Genomic DNA, 5,748 nt, shown 5'->3' with positions numbered 1-5,748 from the left:
GAGACTTTGTTTTTTGGATTAATTCTACAAAAGTCCATATCAGAGACGACTCTTGGTTGAATTTAAAGGATTATAGAAGGTAGAATAGTAATGAACAACGCCAATGTCAATGTACAATGCTATTCTGCCTTTTACAATACAGTCAACAAAACAAGTTTCCTTAAAAACAAGCAGGGAAATCCAAAATAAAACTGGTCATACCAAAGTTTGGTAGAACTGAGGGACTTTATAAAGGCTAGAAACAGATGAGATAAATTGTTTTGATTGACTTGACCTTTTCACTGAAGGGCTGATTGCAGAGTAGATAAAGCTGTACAGTGCTCAAGGTGAGGAGACTAAGTAGATTGCTGTTATTAGCAGTGTGCTGATTACAGGAGGAATTGAGAGAAGTTGTTTGTAGCTGTTGTAGTGAATAGTTATCTAATAGCTGTCAGCTGGAGCTAGTGTTGTGAATCCTCACACAGACACAGCAGAACAATGAATGTATACTTCTCAACTTATCTCCACTCAGTGACCATATAAGGACCAAACATTTCACTGTGCAACTTAACAAATTTGAAGAATGCTGTAATGCCAAAATTGGAAGCATCTCTCCTTCAGAGGGTGATATTACACACACAAAGGAGATTCTACAAGTGATGCAAATTATTATGGAGATTACATTTACCCTATCACTAAATGTGCTATTATTAAAGCAACAAAACTTTAATTGCCTTTTCACCTGTCCAAGCCATTGGGAAGGTCTCTTCTAAGTGCTACTGATAACCACCTGAACTGTAAGGGTTACAGAAAAGGAATCTTGGTTACATGCTTTCCATTCCCATCTGACATTTTCCTGGTGAACGGGTCCCCTGCACCTGCTACTACTGGACCATAATGAAAAGCAAATGGCTTTAGACTGAGGCAAGATGACCGTTCCGGAACAGGTTTTATGTTTTAGTTGTTTCCGTGTTTCACAGAAATGTCTTTTGAATCGACTAGATTTTTGCTGTTTTATTCTCCTGCATTGAAACTAAGCCTGTTTTCAATCCCTCTTTCTACTAAGCTGATTTAGGTATAAGACACCCTAATATTGAACCCGGGGTGAAATTAAAGTGAGACATACTGTTATTAATTATTACACTTCTATCACTACTGTACACTATATATTTGTAATCTCACCATCTGGTGTATTAGACTTGACCCTGTTACTCAGTCTCACAACACTGGTGGAGGAGCAACTCTAATTAGATGGTCAGCAAGAGGTTCCACATGAGAGTTACATGACCAGTGGTGAAGTCTTCTGTAGTAAAAGATGTGTCCCTTTCTATTTGGCTATTTCCAGACCATGGTATCTTACATGAAGGCTCAGCCAAGCCTCTCAGGATAGCAGTGTATCAGGTGCAGGCTGTGTATAACTTCCTTCCTTAGATACAGCTATGTAGGTGCTTCCAGCTTCCGGAAAGTTTGGTCTAATCTACAAGGAGGCTTTGTAACTGCAAATTTAGCCTTCAACATCATATCACTGTCTGATTGGAAGGGATGAAGACAGCCCCAAGTAAGTGAGGAAGGACTTGAATTTAAGAAAGGAGCATAAGGGGGGATTAAAACAGACCCAGGTTATGTCAGTTGGGTGCACAAAATTCTCTAAAATGTTATTGTATGCTGTAGCATTAATTCTAACAATAATCCTTTCACTGGAACTAAGGGGCCCAGGCCATAATCCCTTCTCCATCCAGCTTCACAGCTAGCAGTATGTATTCGGTTAGGAAGCGTTCTCCTGGCATCTGCCGAACCCAGATTCATGACTACCAGACGGTGATGTGTGATTTGTCATGTCAGAAAATGCGATTCTACTGCTCCAGAATGTAATGTCAATGTGCTTTACACCACTCCACTTGATATTTGGCATTGTGTCACAGGATGGACATTAACTCTTATGTTCTGGTGCCAGATTACAATGACTGAAAGACAACTATTGTAAAAAGAATAATACAAATGTTTATTATAAAAGATACTTATAAAATGAAAATGTACTTAGCTGTTAAATACAATTTGATTATTGAGACATGTCTTGATCTGAGGAGTCCTGTTGCTTAAAAGCACTTAGTGTATTCAGGATAATTCACTAGACACCACTTTCTCCATAGTTCTAGCTGAGACTGTTCCTTTTGAATGTTCGCTGCCAGTTAAACTTCTGAACACAAAGCACCTTCTTTCCCCTGAGACTAGTTAAATCCAGTGAGCTGGACATATAGAAATGTCTTTGTATAAACAGTGATCTTTGTATGAATGTTAGCTACAGAACAAGGAGGCTTGCACGAGTCACTTACAATCCTTTACATCACACACAGTGATCTGAGGTTTGCGGGCTGCTGATGGCCATGGAAACCCAATCCATAGAGCTCCTGACAAACCGTTTTTGTGTTCTGATGTTACTTCTAGAGAGTTTAGAATTTTACAAAACAAAAAAACAGTTGTCGGCGCTTATCCTTCACATGGCATATTTGTGTGTATCTCGCAAAACGAAAACATGAGGTATTAGTTAATATTTTGATCAAAACATTTAAGCCTGCATCCCAGCGTAGTTGACCAGCGTAGCTCCAGCAGGGCAGAAATATGCCGAACTGACTTGTTGGAAAGGTGTTATCATATGACAGTGCCACATTGACGGTCACTTAGGTCTTCAGTACGACCCATTCTACAGCTAATGTTTAACTATGGAGGTTACATGGCTGTAGTGTTTACCCAGCCTTACAGTAAACACTTTGCATGCTTTAAAATATTTAGGCTAGCAAAAAAAAATGTTTGCGCTTAAACATTCTTAATTAAAACTTAACATTTTAACGAACAAAACTATATGTTGGAAACATAATGTCTGATAGCTGCCTGAAATAAGCATACATTTTTTTGTCTTAATTTTTTAACTCTAATTATTTCAAATAGGTGTGTCTCAAAGTTTTTGAAAAGAAGACATTGTGCTATATGTGAAGTTAGAATAACATTTATTTAACTTAAAAATAATATAAAATTACAGTGAAGTTTTATACAAAATAAATATAAAGAAGTACAACTAAAATGGTGCATGGCCTACATCTCGAAACTTACCTGGAAAGACTAGAAGATCTTAATATGTAGGATATATTAATTAGACAGTCTTATTAAAACGTACGATTGTGTTTAACTTAGAGATCGCTTATGTTCATTGCTATTTTGTGTATATTAACAGCTGTTCGTTTGATCTAATTGTTGTATTTACAGAAATGTTATTAAAACTTCTGAAATAGCACTTTGTCTTTCTTAAATTCAGTGAGAAATACATTTTAACATTTTATTTCTAAAATTCATTGAACTGACTTACAACAGATAGTCGTCTACTAGACATGAAGCCTAACACCATAAATTGAGTGCCCATTCAAAGTAAAAAATGTAATCCTAATCAAAACAGTCATGATCTAATTAGTCTAACAGAATATATGTATAAGACCCCCGACTACTCAAATAACCTGTATGAAAAGACAATAGTAACATTACTTATTTACAACTTAACCATACTTGCCTACTTTCGGCAAGTTCTGTCCGGGAGAGGGGTGTGACTGAAGAAGGCAGGGCGCGCCCAAATGCGTCATTTTGGCCCCGACCCCGCGTCGAAAATGACGTCTTGTCGCCGGGGCGGGGGCAAAATTTTGCGCAAGTGGGTTGTGGGAGACTTGCCTGCTCTCCTGGGAGTCCGTGAGACCGACCCGAATTTCGGGAGTCTCCCGGACATTCCGGGACAGTTGACAAGTATGAACTTAACATGTCAATGAACAAAACAATATGTTGGAGACATAATGTCTGATATTTGCCTGAGATAACCATACACATTTGTTCTGTTAAATTCGTTACTCTAATTATCACCAATAGGTGTGTCTCAAAGTTTTATCTAAAATCTGTATCTATTTAGCCCACTAAAGGAAAAATCTAATTATAGAACAATACCAAAATCCTTGTATCCTCATGTTATAGAAAACAAATAGTGTAGTTTAATTTAAAGATGCTGTAATAAACTGTATAATAATATAATAAACTGTATTTCCATAAATACACTTTCATGAAATTGTTCCAAATTGTTCAAATATTTTAAATACATTTATATAATGTCTTGCCAATTTATATGATATTCAATTCTCAAATACTAGTTGACTTATTGAGAGATGTTTAAGACATAATTTTCCTGAATCCTAGCTGTGTTTATTAGTTAGGTTTAAAAAAAGTTAGGTTTAAAAAAGTTAATGTTATTATGTTATATTGTACAACCATACATGAAGTAAGTACATCAAACAGAAACCGTGTCTTTAAAATAGATACCCATATACAAATATTAAGTGGTTCACAAGTAAATGCCCTGATATACAGTTATGTCAGATACACTTAAAAGATATATACACTGATAGAAAAAAAATCATACAGATGTAAAATTAACGTAATATAATGATTTACATTAAATAACCTAGTTTTAATAATGAAGGAAAATATAAAGTTTTGAGTTTGTGAAACTCCAATGTCTCATTGCTTTGATTTTTATCTGTCGCGCTATATTACTGAAGACCCTTTTGTCTGAAAAACAAAACATCAAATACACTTTAGCTTATTCTAATAATACCTAACATATAATAGATGGAACAAATATGGATACACATAATAACTAATTTATGAAACTCATATCATTTTTTTAATATATCTATTGTCAAACTGCTACTGTGCATAACATGTCTTTAATAATGTGCATTAAAATACGTTACTCGGTTTGATGAACTTCACTTTAAGTAAATATAAAGTTAGTACAAGCATCTAACAAACATAATGGATCACCCAAGAGAACTTTCCCATTACATTGTATACCCTTAATTTCTATCACTATAAAATATTTTGCTTATTGACAAACCGCATTAGAAGTTTTATCGTTTTTATTCCAGGCGCGCTAATTAACGGCACGCATGTTAGTCTGGAAAACCAAACTTTAACCCAAAATTATGTTAAATATCATAATATAAGACACATTTGTTTTAGTAGCAGAATTTTATTACATGTGTATGCCCAAAAATTGTCTTTATTACATAGTATTTGGACTAGGAAACAAGTAACGCGCTTGTTTCCTAGTAACAGTTACTAGTGGTAGCAGAGGGAGGAAGAGGTAGGCCAGTTCTGAGCTAAGCAATCCCAGCAGATTTGCCAGATTGGATGAAGATACTGTGGAAGGCAGTTCAGAATTGGTAGAGTTGAGTGAGACTGCTTCCTCTAACAACTGGGGGAATGGTCTCTCCAGCATAGAGGGGACCAAAGTTACTCAGGGACCCAGGCAGATTGTGGTGGTAGGGGATTCAATTATTAGGAAGGTAGATAGGGCAATCTGTTACCGGGACCGTGCATGCCGAACAGTGTGTTGTCTCCCGGGTGCTCGGGCTCGGCATATTGCGGATCTGGTGGACAGATTGTTGGGAGGGGCTGGGAATGACCCAGCGGTTTTGGTGCATGTTGGCACCAATGACCGAGTTAGAGGAAGAAGGGGTGTCCTAAAGAATGATTTCAGGGACATAGGTCGCAAACTTAAGGCAAGGACATCCAAGTTAGTATTTTCGGAAATACTACCTGTGCCACGTGCTAGTCCAGGGAGGCAGCAGGAGATTAGGGAGGTTAATGCGTGGCTAAAAGATTGGTGTAGGAAGGAGGGTTTTGGATTCTTAGAGCACTGGGCTGATTTCTCGGTCAGTTGCCATCTTTATTGTC

The 5,748-nt window shown here is 36.9% G+C and overlaps 2 protein-coding genes across 2 annotated transcripts in view; both read left to right on the top strand.

Moving 5' to 3' along the window:
- LOC142159849 (uncharacterized) overlaps nucleotides 1-5,748 on the top strand; it is a 408,399-nt gene that overhangs the window by 216,988 nt on the left and 185,663 nt on the right. The window lies entirely within an intron of this gene.
- LOC142159818 (uncharacterized) overlaps nucleotides 1-5,748 on the top strand; it is a 199,278-nt gene that overhangs the window by 99,897 nt on the left and 93,633 nt on the right. The window lies entirely within an intron of this gene.

This window comes from Mixophyes fleayi, chromosome 6, assembly GCF_038048845.1.
Source record: "Mixophyes fleayi isolate aMixFle1 chromosome 6, aMixFle1.hap1, whole genome shotgun sequence".
In the NCBI taxonomy this organism is placed as follows: Eukaryota; Metazoa; Chordata; class Amphibia; order Anura; family Limnodynastidae; genus Mixophyes; species Mixophyes fleayi.
This window is presented reverse-complemented; position numbering and strand designations above follow the sequence as displayed.